We start from the raw sequence: 25,413 nt of genomic DNA, 5'->3' as shown, positions 1-25,413 counted from the left end.
CAGGAGTTGGAAGAGGTACAAGGAGAGAGATCAAGCTTCCCAGACGTGATGCTCTTAGTGGGGTGCGTATTGTTAACGCCCAGTGAGAGTTCGATTTTAGTGATCTTATCATTGAAGAAGTTTGCGAAGTTGTTGCAGAGTTCTTTGGACTCCTCTATAGAGGAGGACACGGGCTTGGAGGTTTGTTGCCTGATTATGCTATAGAGCTATGAGCTATCCTTTAGGAAAAAACTCAGGACATGGCTGTTTCCCCCTCTAATACACTAGTGGGCTCAGCTCTCAGTCCTGCCCTTTCCAGCACGGGTAAGCCCTTGGGCAGCATTGCAGTTAACAAACAAATAAAACATAAACAGGTGTAAAGTGGCCTAGTATTGGTACATTGGCACAGCCCCAGGGAATCTAAGCATGCTGCAGAGAATTTCAATGTGCTGGTTGGCTGTGGAGTCTGCATGTGCCTCTGTAGTGTGTAAACACTGTCCTGGCTATGCTCCAACTGGCTTTTGCTTATGGAATGTGTGAGAGGTTGGCTTAGTATATGATGCACACTTATGTAAATAGGCAACTTGCACTAATTCAGACAACCCTTATGGTGATTTTAGTAGTCTTAGACAACCTTAGAAAGCTCTCTAGCTGCTAGCTGTGGAGAGCACCCTTCAGGCTTAGTCCAGAAGGAGTGTAAAATAACTTGTTTTATTAGTACTTAATCTTATAGTGTAGGGTAAATGAAAAAGTATCTTACAGTGTAGTTATACAAATAGATATTTTATTACACTCACTAACACAAATGTACTATCTCCTACCCAGAGGTAGAAACACAATACACACAATACTTAGGAAACCTAACCAGTAAGGGGGGGGGGAGATCAAACCATATACTAAGATAGTGGTATGTGAACCACGACTCAAGTTGAGACAGGACCCAGAAGACGTAGAAGTGTTGGGAACCCAAGGAACCACCCAAGGCAAGTACCCAGGAACCCCACGGAGGCCGTGTGCAGAGTGTGAACACGACTGCGTGATCAACACAAGTCAATGGGTAAGTCACGTTGCAATTTTAAAGGAAAAGGACCCTTCCCAGGGGACCCTGAGGAACCCCGTAGAAGATGGAAGGTTGGAGAGTCACCCCACCCGTGGATACCCCAGGAACCGGTACCCAGGAACCGGGGTACTTACACCAAGGAAGCCAGGTGCACAGGTGTAAAGTGATGTTGGAAACTGCTGTAGACCACAAAGGAGGACTTCAGGAAAGATGTCACTGGAGAAAAAGACGATGTAGTCCGGTGGAACCAAAAGGTGAATTCAGGAGGAAACGAACCTGCAAGACGAAAGACAGAGACTATGCTACTCAGGAGTGTACAGGAGGCACAGAAGACGAATGCCCACCGATGTCGGTAGATGCAGGATGGTTGACAGTGCCCTTGAAGTTAAAGCTGTGTGGACCAGATGCTGTGGAAGACCAGGAGCCTTTCACAAGCTGTCCCATGTCAGATCTCAAGAGCCAGGGGGTTAGTGTCTGGTAGAGACACCAACACACCTTGGCAACAGGCATATAAATCAAAGAAGGTGCAGTGTCAGGACCAGCAAGGTCTAAGTAACTCATCATGCCAAGGTAAGTCAGAGCAGGCCTAGAGAAAGCAGGGGAGCCCACTGGAATCAAAGAAGTCCTTTGAAAGGATACTAAGATCTCTGGAGACCAGAGTCGCCCAGCCTTAGCAACAGCCAGCCGATGTTGTGCACAAGGGCTCGGTTCCAGCGGTGCCAACGAGGGATACTGGCCACATACTCAGTCTGAAGACAGTGCAGGTCTCGAGGGCCGCCACCTGTGTTACTGAGCTTGTTGGAGTCTGCAGGAGCCCAGGAACAGCAAACTGGTCAGTTATGTTGCGGTACCTGCAGATGCAGTGGAGTACCTTCTTCACTCCATGGAAGATTCCTTCGGGCGTCTTTGATGTCCACAGGCCCTTTGAGAGGAGCCTGAATAAAGCATGGACACTGACGGACACTGACGGTGCAGCGGACTTGCTGGAGGATGAGACCTGGAGCTGTTGGAGTCTTCACGGTTGCGGTCTCTGTTCCCAAAGCGAAGTTAGATGCGGTCAGTCATACTCGGTTAGATGACACAGATTTGAAATGGAATTGAATCCCATGACGAATATGGATAACCCCTTAAGTACCCTTAGGAAAGGGTTGGGATAATTCGGGGGTACCTCCCAGAGGAAGGACTGGACAGTGGGGAGGATACTCCCATGTCCTTTGTCCAGTTTCACACCAGAGTGAGAGCCAACGGCTCTCTGAACTGGTATGAACTGGAGTATGCAAGGAAGGCACCAATGTGCCCTGCAAGCAGTTCAGTGGCACTGGCAAGCGCCCCCACCCTGCCCCAATACACTAAACCCTGTCTGTCAGGTGGTCACACCTCCCTGTGACAGGATACGAATAAGCCACATTATAGCGTATGCGTTGTTACATCGCATAGCATTACAGGGCAAGTCATTACAACGACTTGATGTAGGGGGCGCTGGATGTTGGAATAGTATATTTTATTATTCCAACTCCAGTTTGTGCAACAGTAGGGAAAGTGTTGGATTTAAAATCCAACTCCTTCTGCCCCCTACAGCAAGTTGTTGTAACAGATTGCGTTGTAATGGGATGCGATGTGACAACGCAGTTGTTGTAATGACCGCGTTGTAATGGCATGCATTGTTTCACATCTGGGGTAAAATATGTTTTCTGACAGGATACCTATTTTTCTGCCTAACTCCTGATTGAGCTTGCCTCAGCACCAGAAGGGCAGAAATGTGTCTCTGGCTGGCAGCAGCCCTAGCTTGCTGTCCTTTTCTGGAAGACTGGTACCTGGAGCACTGAGGGACTCCCGGAGGAGCTTTACAGTGCATGGGATCATACCCCCCACACCTTCTACGGTGTGGGGGTATGATTCAAACATATTTGATACCAAATAGGACAGGGTTCGTTACAGCCAGTTTAGAGATGGTCATCGCATAATGACACATGGACACTCTATATGTTGTAATGGATGTTGCACTTACAACCCTGGAGAATGGACTTCGAAGGTTGTAGGGGCACCCTCACACTTAGGATCCAGCACCCTGCCTTCAGGATTGTAAGGCCTTCCTTAGAGGTGACTTATAGGTTTTAAGTGTAGTGACCTAAAATATAAGGAAACCTATATCTGTTGTAAGTAGTGCTAGCACCAGCTCACACAGGCTGCACGGGCAGGCCTGTAATCAACATTTTAGTGGTCTCTCTTGGGTGGCATAATACATACTGCAGCCCATGTGAGACCCCTGGTGTACCTATGCCCTGGGTACCTTAGTACCATACACTAGGGACTTACAAGGGTACACCAGTAGCCAATCTGGAGTATACCTAAGTACTTACCATGTCCAATGTAGGGAGGAAGCACACAGACTGGAATCTTTGTTAGCTGGATCCCAGTCAGACTAGTTAGGAAAACATAATTCTACCAGCAAAATGTAGGAGTGAACATGAAAGCAGATCCTACTTTCCTACAGACCGTGAGTAAGGCATGGAATGGGCACCAAACTCATCTAAACTGGATCTGGGAAAATAGCTAGTGCGCACCAGGGAAGTCCCTCTGCTGCTGCCACACATGTGGACATGAGGAGGCAGGGGCAGTGCAGCAGCAGCAGCAGTTTGATGCAGAGATGGCTGCAGATGGAGAGAGTCAAGGATGGTCAAACCCATTAGGGTGTCCTTGTGGCAGCTGGGGCTAGCCTTGCATGTTCTTTTAGTAGCTAAATGCAGTACTGTCCATGGTTCTGCTACTCCGATGACATGGAAAACCTCATTTGGCTGACCTCCCTGTTGGGTCTTGTTGGACAGGCCACATGAAGGGCCGCTCTCCCCCGGCCCAACCAGGCCTGAGCCCAGCCACGCAAGTACCACACACCACCATTGCACGTCCACCGTCCCCGCAGGGACCCCTACACTCGAACCTGTTGACCGCGTAGGCCGACCCACTACCGGCCTGCGCGCCCATCCTGGGCGCCATCTTGGACACTCCACCACGAGGCCGCCTGGCCCCCCGATCGACCTCAACCCTGGGCCTGGCCAGGCCTCAGACATTCCGGCACCAACATCCACCCAGGAGGTGAGCGGGCTACTTGGTCAGTCAATGGGAGCAAGAGGTGTCGATGGCTCTCCCCCGCCAAGTGCCGCTCGCCCATCGCCTCCCCGGGTGCTGGCTCCACCCCCCTGCTGGGTGTCTGGACCCCCACATCCCGGACCTCCCGACCTCCAAGTGCGAGGGTCCGGACATCAAAGCACTCCAGCCCTATAACTGGGGCAGCTCCAGAGCAGGACGGGAGTTGTATCTTGGAGTCGAGAGACGCAAAGAAGAACTCATCCTTGACGGACTACTGGCGCTGCCGTAGCTCTGTCTTGTGCACCCTCGTCTTGCCTGCTGGCGCTGCCGCGGCTTTGGGAACCACCCTATCCTTCATCGTCGTCGGGACCTGCTGGCGTGGCCGCGGACCGTTTGTAACCACCACCTTCATCGGGACCTGCTGGCTCTGCCGCGGACCGTCATCTTCCTTCATCCCTCTCGGGACCTGCTGGCTCCGCCGCGGCCCGTTCATCTACACCACCGAGCTCGAGGATTGAGAGCTATTTCCATCTTTTTGGTAACAAGACTGTCCCGCTACCCTTTTCCCAAACAGAGACCAGACTAGAGGGGACCCCTGAGTCCAGACCTCCTTGTACCATTCTACCGTACTTGAAGAATTGCCTATAAAGTATCGTTGAACTTTATCCTTGTGTGGTGTCCGTCTGTGGGGGGGAAGTTACTTGTCTGTACGATTCACGGGAGACGGCTCTCCCCGGAGACCTCTCCCCTTATCCTCGGCCGACCCTCCCGGTCCGTCTAACATTGGTGGCCAGCGGCGCGATCCGAATCACCGCATAAACCGTACAGAGAGTAGCTCACCCCACGGCGAATCACGATGTCAACGAAAGACAGCGGATCAACGGAGAAATTCCAGATGGAGAAATTGGATGAGTACAGCCATCGTGAACTTAAACAGTTCTGTATCGAATTAGGTATCGCTACCACCGGACTAAATACCAAAGATGACTTTAAGCAGGCCCTAGAATCTTGGGCAGAAACCGGGGCTGCCGGAACCCCCGATCAAAACATCGCAGCACAAACCCCCATGGCCCCTGAAGAGCGAAGAACGGGTCTCTCGCCAGACGAGATCCAGGAACGAGAAAGAACCCGACTACACGAGCTGGAAATGGCCCGGCTCAAAATGGACGTTGAACTGAAGTTGGCCGAACAGAAAATCAACTTAGAGCACCTGCGTCTCCGAGAAGAAAGAGAGGAGAAACAGAGACAAAGGGAGCTCGAGGAAAAGAAACTGGCATATGAACATGAGCGGAAACTAGCTGAAATCGACCTACGCAAACAGAATAAAGAAGCAGGGGTGTCCGAGCAACCCCACACTCCAGGGGCAACAGAGAAGAAGGTACACATCCCCAAGGATGTCGTTCGAGAATACTTCCGAGAGGACGACATCCAGCAATGGTTTAAGGCCTATGAAATCGCTATGACTGCACACCGGATCGATAGAAGCGATTGGGGGGCCGGTCTGTGGGGGAGATTCCTCAATGAGGGCCGCGACGCCCTGCTGCAACTCCCGGACCACCAGATGACCTCCTATGACCATATGAAAGCTGCACTCCTCACCCGCTATGGCCTCACACCCGAGATGTACCGTCAGAGGTTCCGAGACTGCACCCGCATCCCGGGTACAACTTGGGTGGACTATGTCAATTACTTTAGCCGAGCCTTCGAGGGCTGGATCAAAGGAAGCAAGGTCACAACCTACGAACAACTGTTCAATCTTATGGTATGGGAGCATCTGTCGAACAATTGCTTCATTGAACTTCGCCAGCACCTCCTCGACAGCAAGTTAACGGATCCCCGGCAGCTCGCAGCCGAAGCTGACCGGTGGGAGATCACCAGAGTGGGTCGAAATGGGTCCTACGAACAGAACCGGAACAACAATGGTCAGCACCGTCCCCGAGGAGGAGGAGGCCAAGGACGCGGAAGAAGCAACGCTCCGGTCACCCCCACTACCAGCACCACCCCCCGGCCAACCGGGGCAGCACCCCAGCGCGACCGGGATATCGAGCCAATGGTACCTGCCATCGATGCCAACGAGTCGGACACTATGCAAACGACCCAAACTGCCCCCAGTACCAGAGCCCAAGACCCCGCCAAGTAGCCGCTGCTGCTCTGGGGGAGGAACAGATCTCAGAGGAACAAGAAGAATATGAACAGGAACACCAAGAATGGGAGCCAGCCGCCATGGCTCTCGCCTGCCTAGGGGGGAGAGACATGGTCCCGCGGGTCCCCCTACCCGCTAATACCCAGAAGTACAGCCAATGGGTGGGCATCAATGGACGCCGGGCTGAAGCCCTTCGTGACACTGGGGCCAGTGTAACAGCCGTCCGCTGTCACCTGGTGACCCCCGAACAATACTTACCAAACATTCTCTGCCCTGTACGTTCAGCCGATAACTCAGAAAGTCTGTGTCGGATGGCCTGCGTCCCCTTCGAATGGGGAGGGGTCTCCGGCATGTTGAAGGTGACGGTCCGAGATGATGCCCCCGTAGACTGCCTCCTGGGTAATGACCTGGAAAGCTCTCCATGGGCAGCAGTCGAACGAAAAGAGCACCTGGGGATGTTGGGCGTCCCGGACTGGGCGTGCGTCACCACCCGGTCCATGACCGCCCGTGCCAACCCCCGCCCAGAGGAACCCGAATGGCCGGCGCCACCGCCTCCGGTCGCCCCCGCCGAAACCACCGACCGTGACGTCCCCCCCGAACCAGCTCAACCTCCAGACCTCGCTAACCCCGACCAGTGGCCTCAAGAGGGGGGGCCCACGCAAGAACAATTTCGCCAAGAACAAAAGACCTGTCCCTCCCTCGAGGGACTCCGCCAGCAAGCGCTAGCCCAAAGCGCAGGGGATACCTCCGGAACTCACTGGGTCTACTGGGACAATGATCTGCTGTACAGTGAGCAAAGAATCGCGGAGCTGGGGGCCAGCCGAGTCCTAGTGGTACCCCTCCGTTTTAGAGACTTTCTGCTAAACCTGGCCCACGATGTCCCCCTGGCAGGACACCTGGGTCAAGACAAAACCTATAGCCGCCTGGTGACCCACTTCTTCTGGCCCAAAATGAGGGACAATGTACACCAGCATTGCCGATCTTGCCCCACGTGCCAAGCCAGTGGAAAGAGCGGCCGCAAACTGAAAGCCCCCCTGCAACCTTTTCCCGTGGTCACCACCCCGTTCGAGAGGGTCGGAATCGATATCGTAGGGCCCCTGGACCCGCGCACAAAACAAGGCCATCGATTCATCCTGGTGCTAGTGGACCACGCCACCCGCTACCCGGAGGCTGTTCCCCTGCGGACTGTGACAGCCCCGGTAGTCGGCCGGGCTCTGATGGGGATCTTCTCCCGGGTGGGCTTCCCCCGGGAGGTCGTCAGTGACAGAGGCACGAACTTTATTTCGAAATATATGAAGTCTCTCTGGCAACAGTGCGGGGTTACCTACCGGTTCACGACCCCCTATCACCCTCAAGGAAACGGACTCGTTGAGCGGTTCAACCGCACGCTCAAAGGGATGATCGGGGGGTTGGAAGAGCCCCTCCGTCGCCAGTGGGATGTGCTGCTGCCGTGCCTCCTCTTCGCCTATCGAGAGGTTCCCCAGAAGTCCCTGGGCTTCAGCCCATTTGAACTGCTATATGGACACCCCGTGCGGGGACCGCTCAGCCTAGTCAAGGAAGGCTGGGAGATGCCCCCTCTAAAGAACCCACCAGATGTTTTCCGCTACCTCCTAACCCTCCGCAACCAGACCCGGCGATTCCGAGAACTAGCAAAAGCCAACCTAGAGGCCAGTCAAGAGGACATGAAGAGGTGGTATGACCGGAATGCCTCCTCCATCGAATTTGAACCTGGGCAACAGGTATGGGTGATGTCCCCCACCGAACCCTGCGCCCTACAAGACAAGTGGACAGGGCCCTTCAAAGTGGTCGAGCGCAAGGGTCCGGCTACCTATCTCATCGACTTGGAATCTTCCCGGAACCCCCTCCGGGTCCTCCACGCTAACAGACTGAAACCGCACTTTGTACGGACAGAACTCAGCCTCCTGATGGCCACAGACAATGGGGCTGAAGAGGACTCCGAGCCCCTCCCTGACCTTCTACGAACTCGGGAGAAAGACGGCTCCGTAGATGGGGTCCGACTCTCAGAGGCCCTCACCCGAGAGCAACGCCAGGAGTGCCGAGTTCTCCTGTCACAATTCGCCAGCCTGTTCTCCCTCACCCCAGGTGTCACTTCCTGGTGTACGCACGATGTGGACACGGGGGACAGCCCCCCTATCCGCCACCGGGCCTACCGCGTGCCAGATCGGGTACGGGCCTGCATCCAGGAAGAAGTAGCCAAAATGCTCACGCTCGGGGTCATCGAGCCCTCAGACAGCCCCTGGGCCAGCCCTGTAGTACTGGTCCCCAAAGCAGCTGCCCCCGGCACCACACCAGAATTCCGGTTCTGCGTCGACTACCGGGGCTTGAATGCGGTCACCAGGACAGACGCACATCCCATCCCCCGGGCAGATGAACTAATCGACCGCATGGGAGCTGCCCGCTACCTCAGTATCTTCGACCTGACGGCAGGCTACTGGCAAATCGGCCTCACCCCCCGGGCACAAGTACGTTCTGCCTTTTCCACTCCCGATGGCCATTACCATTTCACAGTCATGCCCTTCGGCATGAAGAATGCCCCAGCAACATTCCAACGGCTCGTCAATCAGGTCCTGGCGGGGCTCGAAGGATTCAGCGCCGCCTACCTAGACGACATCGCTGTATACAGCAACCATTGGTCCGAGCACCTCCACCACCTCCGAGCAGTGCTGCAAGCCCTTCAGCGAGCTGGCCTCACGATCAAGGCCAGCAAGTGTCAAATTGGGCAAGGGTCTGTAACCTACCTCGGGCACCAGGTGGGAAGCGGCCTGGTGGCCCCTCTGCAGCTAAAAATTGCCGCCATCCAGTCCTGGCAGCCCCCCATCACCCAGACCGAGGTACGAGCCTTCCTGGGCCTCACGGGCTATTACCGAAGGTTCGTGAAAGACTATGGTACTATCGTGAGGCCCCTCACAGAACTCACGTCAAAAAATCAGCCCCAGAAAGTCAACTGGACCCCAGAGTGTCAAGCTGCATTTGAACAATTGAAAGCCGCCATGTGCTCCGCCCCTGTGCTCCAGGCCCCCGACTACAGCCGGGAGTTCATCGTCCAGACGGATGCCTCCGACCATGGCATTGGGGCAGTCCTGTCTCAAGTGAACACCGAAGGCCGTGATCAACCGGTGGCCTTCATCAGCCGGCGACTCCTACCACGGGAACAACGCTGGAGCACCATAGAGAGGGAGGCCTTCGCGGTGGTATGGGCCCTCAAGAAGCTCCGGCCCTACCTCTTTGGCACACACTTTCGGGTACAGACCGACCACCGACCCCTGCAGTGGCTGATGCAGATGCGGGGGGAAAACCCGAAGTTACTACGCTGGTCCATCTCCCTACAAGGGATGGACTTCACAGTTGAACACCGGCCTGGGCCAGATCACGCCAACGCAGATGGCCTGTCCCGGTTCTTCCGCCTCGACGAGAAGAGTCCCCAAGAGGATGGGTAACTCTCCCCGCCTTCAGCTGGGGGGGACGCATGTTGGACAGGCCACATGAAGGGCCGCTCTCCCCCGGCCCAACCAGGCCCGAGCCCAGCCACGCAAGTACCACACACCACCATTGCACGTCCACCGTCCCCGCAGGGACCCCTACACTCGAACCTGTTGACCGCGTAGGCCGACCCACTACCGGCCTGCGCGCCCATCCTGGGCGCCATCTTGGACACTCCACCACGAGGCCGCCTGGCCCCCCGATCGACCTCAACCCTGGGCCTGGCCAGGCCTCAGACATTCCGGCACCAACATCCACCCAGGAGGTGAGCGGGCTACTTGGTCAGTCAATGGGAGCAAGAGGTGTCGATGGCTCTCCCCCGCCAAGTGCCGCTCGCCCATCGCCTCCCCGGGCGCTGGCTCCACCCCCCTGCTGGGTGTCTGGACCCCCACATCCCGGACCTCCCGACCTCCAAGTGCGAGGGTCCGGACATCAAAGCACTCCAGCCCTATAACTGGGGCAGCTCCAGAGCAGGACGGGAGTTGTATCTTGGAGTCGAGAGACGCAAAGAAGAACTCATCCTTGACGGACTACTGGCGCTGCCGTAGCTCTGTCTTGTGCACCCTCGTCTTGCCTGCTGGCGCTGCCGCGGCTTTGGGAACCACCCTATCCTTCATCGTCGTCGGGACCTGCTGGCGTGGCCGCGGACCGTTTGTAACCACCACCTTCATCGGGACCTGCTGGCTCTGCCGCGGACCGTCATCTTCCTTCATCCCTCTCGGGACCTGCTGGCTCCGCCGCGGCCCGTTCATCTACACCACCGAGCTCGAGGATTGAGAGCTATTTCCATCTTTTTGGTAACAAGACTGTCCCGCTACCCTTTTCCCAAACAGAGACCAGACTAGAGGGGACCCCTGAGTCCAGACCTCCTTGTACCATTCTACCGTACTTGAAGAATTGCCTATAAAGTATCGTTGAACTTTATCCTTGTGTGGTGTCCGTCTGTGGGGGGGAAGTTACTTGTCTGTACGATTCACGGGAGACGGCTCTCCCCGGAGACCTCTCCCCTTATCCTCGGCCGACCCTCCCGGTCCGTCTAACAGGTCTGATCAGCAAGGGCGGCTCCTCCATTTGAGCGGAATGGTAAAGTTAATTTATTTCCATTTTATTTATCTGATAGAGACTTCTAGCTGCAGATTCCTTACCTTTGAATTTCCCAGGTGTCAGGCTGGATCCAGAAACTTTTACTCAAGCAAGCAGAGAAGAGTTACCCCTCTGTCGCTTTATGACAGGCCTGTTTCGACTTTTGTCAACTTCAGCATCTTATTTCTTCGTTTGCGAGGATGTCTTCGAGGAAGACAGGGTTTACACCGTGCGGTGCCTGTCACCACATGATGTCTGTAACCGACCCCTATCTAGTCATCTCTGCTATCTTGAGCACGACAATGACTCAAAGTCATGCTCGGACCATCGGGCTATGGCACTGAAGGCCTTGCGGAAGTGGCCTATAAAGCTCCTTGCAGCCTGGCAGTCGACACCATCCAGCGAGACACCCCGGAGGTCTCAGTCTCGTTCAAAGAGGAGGTTGCAAGACCACTTCCAGAGCCCCAAGTCCTCTTCATCCCACTCAAGGTCATCTGGACACTCAGGAAAGATGCATAAGACAAAAAAATCCAAGCAGACTTTGTCTTTGCCTAGACTATCATCTGTTGATGAACGAGGTAAGGCGCACGGATGCCCTAGGCATGGTTCTGCGGAGCCAGAGCCAGGGTCTACTGTGCACCTCCCTCCCTTTCCGGGAGCCAAGTCAGTGTCTTTGGGACTGCCGGTGCCCACCGGTGGTTCTAGCCCCATTCTTATCCTCGACAACATAGAGTCGGAACAGCGTTGCCTAACACCAATAGAACCCAGGGGTTCTAATGTTGTCACCTGAACATTTCTATGATGTTTTAGACACACAAGAGGACTGGGAGGGGTCTATGGACTCTTTAGACACCAGAATCTTTCTGCAGAACAGATGGACTGGTATGGGGAACTTGAGGAGGACAGTGGTCTCGACACTTCCCCAGATACTGGCATGCTCGCTCCGCCCACTGTGGCTATGAAGGAGGGGGCATCTTATGCCATGGTGGTTAAGAGAGCAGCCAAGGTCCTCGCACTACAGTTGCCCTCTATGCAGGTCAGGACTAATCTCCCGACCGAAGTGCTTCAACCCGGGTCTTCCACCTCTGAACCACTTTTGCCCTTCAATGAGACACTTACTGATGTCCTTCTAGGGACGTGGTCCAAGCCTAGCACAGGGGCTCCGGTGAATAGGACAATGTCACGCTGCCATTGCCCAGCTCCAGGTGACCCAAAGTTCCTCAGTCAACACCCCACCCCTGAAAGCTTGTTGGTGCAGGCTTCTACCTCCCAGGGCGCGTTCCCTTCCACCCCTCCGGATAGGGAATCCAAGAAGCTGGACTCACTTGGGAAGAAGATGTTTTCTTCCTCCAGCCTGGAATTGCAGTTGGTGAATACTGCATGCTTACTGGACCGTTTCTCCCACGCCCTTTGGAAGACGGTTGCTCAAGTGCTGCCACAAGTCCCGGAGGTTGCCCAGGCTGTGGAAATGTGCCCTCGCCTTTGTCATGAATTCCCTTAGCATCCTCTCATGCTTCCTCTACCGCGTTGATACTGCTGACCTCGCAAAAGGGGGCAGTCAGAACACCAATTTCCAATCTCTTTACAATAAGTACACTGATCAGAAGACAAAGTTGCTAGAGAGAAAGGGGGTACACCAGGGGTATATACTGCACGTCCACCTCTACCACTACCTCTGAATGGTGGACCATATACTTGAGTCAACATACCTTTCGTCTTAAAATCCTTAACCTTCTTGTCCTCTTTGCCTTTTGCTTCCAATTCCTGATGCTCATAATACTGGGCCATAGTCGAAAGAGAGACTCAGAAAGACGTAGATCATGAACTCTCGCTGGCCTTTAGGCGAATAGCTATTTCTGGCAACATGTTAGTGACAAATTTGTCGACGAACAGATGCTTACCTGTGTCTTCTGTCAATGACTACCCAGTAAAGTCGTGAAGTGTCTCTTCAAATTGCGTAAAGAAATCAGAAACTGACTCATCTGCTTTCTGTTTACAAGACCCTAACGTTGTCTAATCTATTTTCTTAGGGGGTATAAGAGTTTTCAACTTCGTTACAATAGCTTTGGGAAGATCTAATATCACCTGTTGCGGTTTCTGTGCAGGCTCTCTAGCCACATCTATTTCCTCTAAATGCACCCAAGTATCACCATGAGCTTCAATATCGTCTACCTTCCGAATTGTTCTCCACATATCTGGGGGCAAAATAAGTCCAAAAACATATCAATATCTGGCAGGGTCATAGTGCAGGAGCTAATAGCTCCTTCCACTTCTTCATAAAAAGTGGCCGTACTTTTCCGCGGATCAGGCAAAGCAGCTTTAAGAGCCATAACATCTGCTCTATTCCAAGGGGTATAGACCCAATTATAAATTAAATATCCCTTTGCATCAGCTGAGGTTTTATCCTCATTCGTACGTGCTCCCTTTGGGGGAACATACAGAGGTGCTGAATCACGCATTGGTTTCATAACAGCTTCGCTACTACTAGGTCTTTTCGCATCTACCGAAGCATCTACTTCCTTTGAGATGGAGCTATTTCTACAATGTTATTTTTCTAGCTAACTCTTTCTCTTTTCGTAAACACAATGTTTCATCTCATAGTTTGACCACTCACCTAATCATATCGGGTACATTTGAAAAAAGGAAAGTCCCATCTACTAACTGTTTATAATCAATCATCTGGCTCTGTTTCATTAGAATTAGCTGCCAACAATATATTACCTCTCAAGAGAATTTTTCTAAAAAATATAACTGTTTGGTGTTTTCCCAGGTCTGAACTGTAACTGTGAGGACCGTTGCTGTAGTAGTCCGACGTGCTTCCTCTCTGGCAATGTCCCATAATTTATCTTTCTCTTCCTTGGTCAAAGTAGAGCGAGTTTGCCGCCCACCTTGCTTATCTTTATCTTTTTCATCTGAAGACAAATGCTACTCGTCAGAAACCTCATTCTAAGGGGCACTAGGGAATTTATATGGGGGTGGAGGTCTATCTAAAAAAATTGAATCATCTTGAGGTTTATTAAGTATGCGATAAATAGGGTGCCTAATAGGGTACTGGCCAGTTACCTCTAAACAAAGCTCCCTTTCCTCTTTGTCTTTGATTTCCTTCATTTCCTTATTTTTCAATTCCAATGCTTTTCAATATATCACTTTACGCTGCTCTTTTTCTGCTATAGCTTCTTCTTTCCTCACTCTCTCTTGCACTTCTTTCTCCCACATTCGTATACAATCAAACATATCTTGTTGACTCTTACGTTTAAACAAACACTGCTCTAAATATTGAATCTTTTTAAAGTCAAATGATCCATTCACAGGCCATCGTAAATCAGGATCCTTTTTTGTATTTTTGTTCTACAGTGTACTATACATTACGGAAGAAATACCGTATTTAACGTACATATGCCTATTAGGTGACCCCTCTGGGGGAGCCGGCTGACTTCTTTCTAAATCCATTTTGGTACCTCCAAGACAGCAACACAGCCTACGGAGTGTGCTGGGAACAGGCATGCTACCAATTTTGTGTAAAATATTACCTATCAAATATATCCAAAAGTAGAGAAAAATCTCCACATTACCTAACTTTATCTTTTGCAAAAGATACATCAAACAAACAAAACCAGAATATTGGCCAAGCAAATCAAGAGTGCCACTTCAGCTACCTTACCAAACAAAAGTATCCAACCTCCAACTGCCAATCTCTTGGTCGACCTAATGGTCACTGCAAATACTTGCGCCAAAGGAAACCTCAGTCTGGACCGGCCACCACCTGGAAGGTCAGATCAAGAAAACCGAAAAATCACTTTGGCTGCAAGGACAAGGGTTTCCTCATGCAGGACGTCCCCTCTGTAGAATTCCATTCTTCTGTCAAGACCACTCCTTTAGGCAGCCTCATCTCCGATGAGGACCCACGTCGGGCGACAAACTGGAAATTTGCTTTTTAATGAGCACACCGGTGCAGGGGGGTCACCCTTCTCTGTCCAAGGGTCCTTAGACCAACAAAATAGAGATTGGCACTGAAGCTGGAATTCAAAGAACAAGTTTATTAAACACTCATAAGTGGGACTACTTCCACACAGCACCCTTGAGTGCTGCCTGAGGTAGTACCTTTAAGTCACAGAACACAGGCCTTATATACAACTTTTTCTGTACTGGTAAGCAAGTAGTTACAAATAGAAGGTACAAGCATACACAGGAATAACTACCGACAAACATGGGTAGATGGAGATCACTTAGTCAGCAAAGTGGGAGAGGGGACAGGAGTGCTTACAGTAGCAACAGTTACATCTTTAGCCAGGTGCATTCTAGCAGCTACAAACTCTAGCATACATATTGCTTTTAGCTGAGTCAGGAAGTCAACTAAAATAGGCAGCACAGGCAGGGAAAAAGATGAGCAGCAGAGGATGGGAGAATTACATAGCTGACAAAATGGATGCCACAAAACAAGATGGTTTCAGCCTATGCTAACCGAGATTATTTTCGATTTCCACAGGGCTGTGCTCTCTCACGCGGTTAAGGACAGGCGAGATGCAGTTAAATTCACCATGAGGTGCGGCCCTGACACGCCTGATTTTCTGGGCAGAGCGGTTTCATCGACAGTGGCCTTGCTGCGCCACGCCTGGCTTACAATGACTGGCTATTGAAGGCATTCTCGCCCCAGGCTATCGTCTCCCACCTTCAGACTATGGAGAACCTCCTGCATTTGCTCGGGTTCTCTATAAACGTGCCGAAGGCACACTTGACTCCTTCTCAGATGCTCCCTTTCATCGGGGATGTTCTGGAGACAGTGCAATTTCAGGCCTATCATCCTGAGCAGCGATTCCAGGATATTCAGGTTATGATTCCGATAATTCAGCCTCTTTCCTGGATTTCGGTGAGACTGGCTCTGAGGCTGTTGGTCCTCATGGCTTCCTGCATCTTGTTGGCAAAGCATGCCAGATGGCGCATGGGGGCTCTGCAGTGGGACCTGAAGTTTCAGTAGGCAAAGCATTGGGGAAATCTCACCAACATTGTCCAGATCTCCAAAGGAACTGCAAGAGATCTGCAGTGGTGATTGACGAACCCTGATTGGGCCAACGGTAGACCCCTCTCCCTTCCCCAACCAGATCTCACAGTTGTGACAGATATGTCACTTCAATTTGTTGGAACTTCATGAGATTCGGTTGGCAATGAAAGCATTTCTCTCCTCTGTCAAGGGGAAGTTAGTGCAGGTTTTCACGGACAACACCACTTCCATGTGGTACTGCAATAAGTAGGGTGGGGTGGGGTTGTGGACCCTTTGTCGAGAGGCCCTGAGTCTCTGGACATGCCTGGAACAGCAGGGCATATCCCTGGTGGTTCAACACCTGGCAGGTTCTCTGAACACCAGGGTGGACTAACTCAGCTGTTGATGCCCAGTGGATCACGAATGAGATCTCCAGTCGGAGGTGGCGCAAGGTCTCTTTCAGCACTGGGGAGATCCTTGGTTAGATCTGTTCACCTCCAAAGAGAACAAGCAGTGTCAGCAATACAGCGCACTGGAGTTTCCAAGGCGGCTTTCGCTCAGTGACGCCTTTCGTAGCGAGTGGAGCTCTGGCCTGCTGTACGCCTTTCCGCCTGTACCACTCCTACCCAGGGTACTGAAGAAGACCAGGAATGACCAGGCCCAAGTATCCAGATCTTCTGAAAATGAGTATCGAACCTCCAATCAGGCTGCCCCTTTGAGAAGATCTTCTGTCGCAGCAGCAGGGCAGGGTCCTCCACCCGAACCTGTCAACTCTTTGCTTCCATATGTCGACATTGAGAAGCAGCAGTTGATGGCTTTTGACCTTCCTCCTGAAGTATGCAACTTTATTTTGGCGGCCAGGCAGCTCTCCACTAAGACAGCATATGCCTGCCATTGGCAAAAATGTATATTATACTGAAAGGTCTATTGACCCTCTTTCTGCTTCTCTTTCCACCGTTTTTCTGTTCATTCTAACCCTTGCCCACCAGGGCTCTGCTTTGAGTACTCTTAAAGGTTATCTTTCTGATCTATCTGCTTTATTGCAGCTGCCACACTAACCCTCTCTCTTGAGGTCTACAATTTTAGATAGGTTTTTGAAGGGGCTGGCTCACTTGTTTCCACCCACGCTCTTTGTTATGCTGCAGTGGGACCTTCATTTGGTCCTCACTTTTCTTATGTGTGCTCCCTTCATGCCTTTACACAACTGTCCCCTCGGCTGCAAAACAGCCTCTAGTGGCTTTAACATCTGCCCGGAGGGTGAATGAGTTGCAGGCGCTATCTTGTAAGCCTCCCTACATGACGTCTTTTCCAGATAAAGTGGTGGTTTGCATCTGTGCTTCATTCTTGCCGAAGGTGGTGACCCCATTTCATCTGGGTCAGCCTATCACGCTGCTCTCCTTCTTTGCTCCCTTGCATCCCTCTAAGGAAGAGGAGAGTATCCACTGCCTGGACCCAAAAAGAGCATTGTCGTTCTACCTTGCCTGCACAAAAGAGTTCCAGGTGGACGACCAACTCTTTGAGAGATAAGTGGTAGCTAAGGAGGGTCGGGCAGTGCAGAAAAGGACTATCTCTTGCTGGGTCATTCTCTGTATAAAGATCTTCTATGCCATGGCTAAAAAGCAAGCCCTCTTAGGGATTAAGGGCCCATTCCACCAGGGGAAAAGCTGCAACTACGGCCTTGGTTTGGGTGTCCCAGTTCTGCACATCTGTCAGGCAGCAACGTGGGTATCTTTGGACATGTTTGCCAAGCACTACATTTTGCTCATTTGGTCCTGCAGGACTTCCTAGTGTGAGGTATTGGTCCACAACCCACTGCCTGGAGAGTATGACTTGGGTATCTAATTAAAAGCTAAGAAATCTGCAGCTAGAAGTCTTTATCAGATGAATAAGTAACTTACGTTTGGTATAGCATTATCTGGTAAAGACTATCTAGCTTCAGATTACTTACAGGCCAACCTATGCCTCCATGCTTAGCTTACTGATTTTGTTAGGGCTAGGGTTACTCCTTTTTTCAGGTCCCTAGTTTGCACACGTTTATATCAGTTACTTTGTGACACCGTTTCTGGTGGGGAAAAAACTAAAAGTACTGATGTCCGCATGCCTGGGTGGCTCCTATATGGGTGACATCAACGTCATAACTGACGATAACGCCGCCTACGACATCACGCAGAGCCGAATAGAGGCACCCGACTGCGGGCACAAGGGGTACTGCTCGAGCCAAAGTTTCAGGATTCAACCTGACGCCTGGGAAATTCAAAGGTAAGGAATTTGCAGCTAGGTAGAGTCTCTACCAGATAATGCTTTACCGAAGGTAAGTAACTTGTTCTTCAGCAACCAATCCATCCCAAACTGAGTGCCCGGATGGGGCGGGTCATTGCCGCTGAGTGGCAGCAGGCAGTTGTGCTCTTAAATTTAAAATGCGCATGTCCATGTCCCTTTGTCCGTCTTGCGATGGTCAGCCCAACATGCGCGTATTAAACCTCTCTAACTCAGCTGTCTAAGACAACTGGGTTAGAGAAAGCACAGGCCTCCAGTGCTTTTTAAGAGCTCAGAGTGAGGCCGCTCCCTCCAATCTTAGCGCTGCTCTTATGCTGGTTAGAGCAGCCTTAGGATTGGTTAGGGGAGTTGGCTGGGTTTCACGTTGGATCCTGCCTGGAAGAGAAAAGACCGGTGCAGGAGGATATCGCGTATCAAAGCAAGTGTATTTTATTTTTTTTTTTTTTGCCATCTGCCTCACTACCCTCTATACATGCCAGCGGCCACTGGTGATTAGGGCTGGACTGGGAACCAAAAGCAATTTCCATGGCTGTAAACAATCCAGCACTGTCCTTAAATACCATGACAGATAAGCTCAGCAACCACCAACTAGCCGACCACCAATGGCAGCTGCACTCGGAGGTAATTCAAGGGGTATGCCTTGGGTAGATCTTTTTTCTGCCTCCAAGAATGCTCAGTGTCAAGCTTTATGCGCTCAAGAATTTTAGGCTCAAAGTTCAGGTTCTGCCTTTTGTGGGACTCGGGTCTCTTCCGGTCCAGTTGACATCCCTGCTTTTATTACCCAAGGGTATGAAGAAGATAAGGCAGGACTGATCTCAGCTCATCCCGATATCCCCGGCATGGGCTCTGACGGTCTGTCCTGTGGAGTCTGAGCATCTGTCCTGTGCATTGTCTACCTCTTTATGAGGACCTGAACTCCCAACAATAAGACCGGGTTATACACCCGAACCTCCACAGCCTATACCACCACACTTGGATATTGAGCAGTTCATCCCTTGAACTCATTACAAGCTTTTATGCTAGGTAGGGAGGTGTGTTTCACTGTTGAAATGGGAGAGTGTGGTCGGTGTCAGTTTTTTTACCATGGGAGGACCAGGTGCTGAAAGAAGCATTTCATTTGCTTCCCACACACTTCACTAACAAGATTCTATTATCAAAAGGGGGTAAAGATAATTAAGTTTTACACCAGGGGGTCGACAGTTGTTCTAAGAAGAGATCACAAGCATTTGACTACATCCCTGTAGGATCACTTGTGAATTCTACTAGCTACAGTGCCAGGTTGGTAATATTGGAAACCAAGCTCTGATAGTATAAATTCATGGCAGAATACACTTCAGGTGCAAAGAACACAAAAGCCAATTGTCTTTCTAGGTTACTTGCAAAGAAATGCTGTTATCACACAGCAACTCGTAATGGAGGCAGGCATACAATATTTCCTTGCAGGTGCGGATTTTGGCACAAACTGTTGTGTATGAGAACATGATCATAGGGAGGCTTTGGGTGGGGGCAGAATATTAAGTAAGGTAAAGCGATATGTGCTTAAACAAACTATGTTAGAAGAATGCCTGGGAGTATTTCCAAAGGTGATATCAGATTTGGCGTTGGAATAAGGAATACTTTTGAGATACGACAAACTGATTCTGTCTTTGTAGGTCATAGAAATGTTGTTGGAGTTGACTCATAACCATTTATACACCCCTATTGACGATTGCGGTATTATATTTTTACGGGCCAGTGCACTTGTGGATACTTGGTTAATTTCCACTTTTTCTTTTTATTACAGCCTGGATTGTATGTTTAAGGTGTACATGCTGTGTGTTAAATATATGATGGAGCTCAGTTTAGATTGTGCATGGTACAAGATTTATTAATAACTTTACAATAAACGTATTAACTGAAATTAACTGAAGCAGAACAAGGTTCGATTTTAGCCAGAATGCACTCATGATATTTTATACTGTGTTTTTTACTGCATCATTAGTCCAATTATTTATTGATAATCATCATAGGCATGGCATCGTAGGTAATTTTTGTAGTTTTTACTGCACATGGTATGCCAAACTAGGTTTAGCAGGACTGTTCGACTAGACAGTGGTAGATCCTAATCACTTTGAGCTACTTTGTCCATCTTTTTGTTTCTTTCAATCACTCACTCTTCCATCCGTCCAACAAAGCACCTGTGCTAAGTATTTTGCCATGTACTTTTAAGTGTGCATCAGCTGTTCGTCGTTTACTATTCATTGATGAAACTGTTCCAACTTTATCAGGGATTCTTACACGCTTTTAAGAGAAGCATTGTACCCTAGCCAAGCTACAATAGGAGGGGAGCTTCTTGGTAACTGTAGGTTTATCTTAGCCGGGCAAAGAATACTCCAACCATTCCTCTAGTGCTAAAGTTGGTATAGCAGATTTTGTCGTTCATTGTGGGTTGTGTTCCTTTAGCAGAGGGCAGAAATTCTCACAAAGAAGACGAATTGTCTCCTCACCTCGAGAAATGACATCTGAAGTTTCTCGAGGGCCTTCTATTGTTCTCCTACCAGATTACAGAAAGCTAGACGCAAGGCTATCTAGGGACTCTAGATGTGGCAGATTTGCTGCTGAAATGGGTACAGGTCTGCTGAAAACATAAGACGCCCATTCTCAGATAGGCAGAACTGGAAAAGCATAGAGAATGTTATTTTCCTGATTTCAAGGCTGCCACGTGGGTGCAGCATGTGGCAGTCATTACCAACTACTCCTCTTAACTAACACCATCACTTTTATGAAAAGCCAAGGACCTGAGCTGAACCCATAGAGAAGCCAATGCTTATTGGTAGTGGACAGGAGCCGTCACAAATCCCAGAATTCCTATGGGGGAGCCACAGATAAACTAGCTTCTTTGCCACTTCAGAGCGGTAGTTGGATTTCAGAGAACTGGCATCTCACATCAGCTCCAACGTTTGTACACACGGTGGAATTATCAACATGGATTAGAGGCCAGACAAAGAATAGTGGTGCATTTGACCTGGCTCAGTGCCACCTAAAATATGCATTTTGTTCTTGGGAGCAACAGGTAGAAACCTGCCAGGACCTCCATGCTTTGCTACATGGTATCAGAGGATGTCAGTAACAGCTTTATTCGATTTAAATTTTCAAATCATAAAAGCATAACATTCATAAAACATACATTGCAATAACACAAAATATCTACAAGTTAAAATATGAGCCCATCCTTAAGATACAAATTCCTATCTAATTATGTTAATTTCATTGGATTTAGCATTTGAAACAATACCGTTACACCTGGTTGTCCCTTAATTAATACAATTAATCACAAGCAAGGTGAATCTATTGAAACTTTTCCATATGTAAGTCAAGGATAGCTGTTATACAATGGTTCAAAACAGTTAAAAGTGGAGATGTTACAGCCACTCAATGCGCGGACCCTTCCGCCCATCAGGTGGTTATGCTTAGCAGTAGGTCTTGATGAGCGAAAGCATGACATAGTAGGGTAAAAGTCATGTAGATCCCAGGTGGATATAGGGCCATCTCCTTTTTGGGGCTGCCAAGTCTGAAGATATGGGACAACGTGTTTGTTCCTGAATTTTACTAGAACCAGGTCACCGGGGATGTCTTTTGGGAGGGATCCTAGCCAGCCCACCCTTCTAACTAACATGATTCTCCCATCTATAGTGGGGGGCAGGGGTCTATTTTTTGTTAGCCAAAAGGTAACTTTATTTAATAGGTCTTGATGCCTTTCGGTTTTTCCACTTATGAGTGCTGGCACTCCCGAGAGAACGCAGACAAATGGGGCGGCCTCCGGTGGTAGGTGAATATGATTAAATAATCTTGGCATATTGCCGTGGTTAGAAACTGTCCCCTTATGGAATGCTGGATCTTTACTCCATCCTACTCTGTCGGAAGTGCACTGTACTAATGTAGGTTTAATAGATACTCTAGGAGTATTTGGCACTAGCGTGAGTAAGGCTACTGGTTGGATTTGGGCCTTGGTACTTTGTGCAGATGGTTTAGGCACTTCTGTGGTAGCGAGAGACTGGGGTTGGTGAGATTTTGTAATGCTTTTTATGAGTATCGAACTGGCCTTGATTGTTTCCTCTAATCCCGTGAGCCTATCCCCTAGAATGTTCATTTTTTCAATCACTGGGGATATTATAGATTTGACCAGATGTTCAATCTGGGCCAATAGTTTTTCATTGCTGGAAGGTGCAGAAAAATTTGAATTTTTTGAATTTAAATTTAAATTTGAATTAGAGGCGACCACTGGGGCTGGCGGGGAAGTGGAAATGGTCAAAAGGGGGCTTGAGCACAATTTCGGTTGTTTTGCCTGGCTTCCCTGATGTGTAATCCCATTTTGCTTTCTTTTTGCTGGGGGATCCTGAGGGAGTGCTATATTTAGGGTGATGGCTTTTGCATTTGCAGATAGCGAATGGGGGGTACCTAACAGACTATCATTTTGGTGGAATGGTGTACTGTCCTGGGGATTAGTGCTTGCTGTGGGGCAGTTAAATGCGCCAGTTTGCTTAGTTCTTGGCTTCAGCAAAGCATACTTTGTTTTACATATATTATTTAGTTCCTCCAGTAGAGATAGATTTGGTGCTGTGTCGACTACCTGTAAGGGAGATCGCTTGTTAGGTGTACTGTCTGTGGACGGGGATAGTTCTAAACTCTCTGTTTCATGGGGTATGGACAATATTGTCCTACTTAGGTAATGGTCAAGTGTCCCGTTCACCGAATCCTTCTGGGGGGTAGCATATTTGATAGTCCCCTGGCGAATCATAATGTAACTAAATTTAAAAACAGTGAGTACCAAAACTGCAGCAGGATCTGGTAATAACAGAGTTCACAAAACCAAAATAACCGTTGGGGAGGTCTGTAAATAAGAAAGTCCGAGTCTCTTTACCTCCTCATATTCTGATGCCAAGGGGGGTGGCCCGTCCCGTCCTCCTCGTGCCTCTGAGGGCCACAGATTTGCCCGGGCTCAGCCCGGCGTCCCGCGAGGGAGGGCTGTCGTAAGGTTTATGCGCCTCCTGGCGCTACAGTGCGGTCACGTGGTTCCCTGGGCTGCTGGGGATTCCAGTTCCCTGACCTGCACTCCACACGGCGGCCAGCGCTTCCCCAGATGGAAGTGGGAGCGGGCAGCAGGAGGCAGGCAGCAACCCCAGCAAGTCGGAAAAGGCAGCAACCCTTCACCCGGGCTCCCCAGCGTCAAACAGGCAAGTCCCAATGCGTTCCCCCCGCTCTGCAGGGCTGTCGTAAGGTTTATGCGCCTCCTGGCGCTACAGTGCGGTCACGTGGTTCCCTGGGCTGCTGGGGATTGCAGTTTCCTGACCTGCACTAAACACGGCGGCCAGCGCTTCCCCAGATGGAAGTGGGATCGGGCAGCGGGAGGCAGGCAGCAACCCCAGCAAGTCGGAAAAGGCAGCAACCCTTCACCCGGGCTCCCCAGCGTCAAACAGGCAAGTCCCAATGCGTTCCCCCCGCTCTGCAGGGCTGTCGTAAGGTTTATGCGCCTCCTGGCGCTACAGTGCGGTCACGTGGTTCCCTGGGCTGCTGGGGATTGCAGTTCCCTGACCTGCACTCCACACGGCGGCCAGTGCTTCCCCAGATGGAAGTGGGAGCGGGCAGCGGGAGGCAGGCAGCAACCCCAGCAAGTCGGAAAAGGCAGCAACCCTTCACCCGGGATCCCCAGCGTCAAACAGGCAAGTCCCAATGCGCTCCAGAGGAGTGTCTCCCGGTCCAACATGAGTTCTAGTATGTCTTCTTGTTAACTCTGCCAAGAATGTTAGCACCCTTATGTAAACGAGCAGAGATGATTATGCAGGACAAGTTGCAAGGCTCAGTGGCACAACTACAAATGATTAGAGCAGCAGGTAAGTGGCTGACCAAATGATCCTGTATGGCTCCAACCTGCACCCAGGAATACTTTGCCTGCATACACCTAGTAAGGAATTTGCTTTCTTCCATTATTCCCAAGCCACCTTCAGCAGAATTGCCTATAAAAGCCCATGGCCTTTTTAAACCCCTGGGGTGAGGTACCAATCTGAGAACCTCCTCTGCAGTGGACTTAGTATGTTACTCTGTTGAAAGCACCTTTATTTAACTACAGACACTTCTAAAATTCAACGCATTTATTTGGTATTTAATACATCAAGAGGGCCCTCGTGCAATGTCATGATTGTGGCACATTGTACAAGCATTTGTAAAGTCTGACTTTGCCTGTGAGGGAGATAGACCAGTCCACAGAGACCTTTAGATCACAGTTCCAAACCTATAGAGAAGGGGCCACTGAGCCGTAGGGACCCTACAGTGTAGAAGTAGACTCTGTTTTGAGTCATGGGGTAAGAGGCAGATTTGGAAGTGTTTCTTTTGGGCCAATGGCACCTTGTCTCAAACCACTCATTCACAAACCAAAAGTAAAGAAGAGGGGCCCAAGTTCACAGACTGCGAGGAACAGTGGCAAGTTCAAGGCCCATTCGTCTGGGTTACTTTTTAACCTGCGTTTATGTCTCCACCTCATCCTGTTGTGACCTGGAGAGAAGTAAGGATTTTCACATATGCATGGTACCAAGACATTATGTTATGTTATGTTATATATGCTTCTATAGCGCACAGCTGCCCCAGCAAAGGGGCGTCCCGGCGCTTTCACTCACACAGACCAGTCCCGGGAACCAAAAGAACAGGGGATTTAGATACGTGCCGATAACAGAACTATTGCGGTGGAAAAAGATATGTTTTAATTGCTCTCCTGAAGTCCAACAGGCCATCCTTGCCTCGAATCTCAAGTGGCAGAGAATTCCATAGTTTTGCCGCTAAATAGCGGAAAGAGCGGCCCCCAGCTCTAGAGCGCTTTACGCGAGGGACAGTAACTAAATGCTGCATTATTGGGTGTAATCTCGGATGCTCACCAGCTTTGTTGGGCTCACCGTTCACCACAGTCTTGGTCTGATCAGTAATAGCATCTCTGTATATTGTGCCCTGCCTCTCCAGAATAACCAAACAAAAGAGCATTGGACCATGATGTTCAAAGTTGCCAATGAAGGAGATCCCTAGGGCTTCTTCAGGACCAAAAGGGATGAAAAAGAGAGTGAGTTGAAAGTGGCCTCGTCGATTGATGTGGTGCCACTGAGAGGACCTCGGAGTCGGTCCAATCTATCATAAATAGGTAGTTTGCACCTAGGTCCACCTAGTAGGTGACCCCACCTTTCTTTTTAAGGATTGTGTGGGGGCACTCCATTTGTCTTGGAGAGCTGCAAGGCTCCAACACCCACACTTTCTGTCCTAGCTGGTAAATGGTCAGTACAGTAT

The sequence above is a fragment of the Lissotriton helveticus genome, chromosome 11 (assembly GCF_964261635.1).
Source record: "Lissotriton helveticus chromosome 11, aLisHel1.1, whole genome shotgun sequence".
In the NCBI taxonomy this organism is placed as follows: Eukaryota; Metazoa; Chordata; class Amphibia; order Caudata; family Salamandridae; genus Lissotriton; species Lissotriton helveticus.
This window is presented reverse-complemented; position numbering follows the sequence as displayed.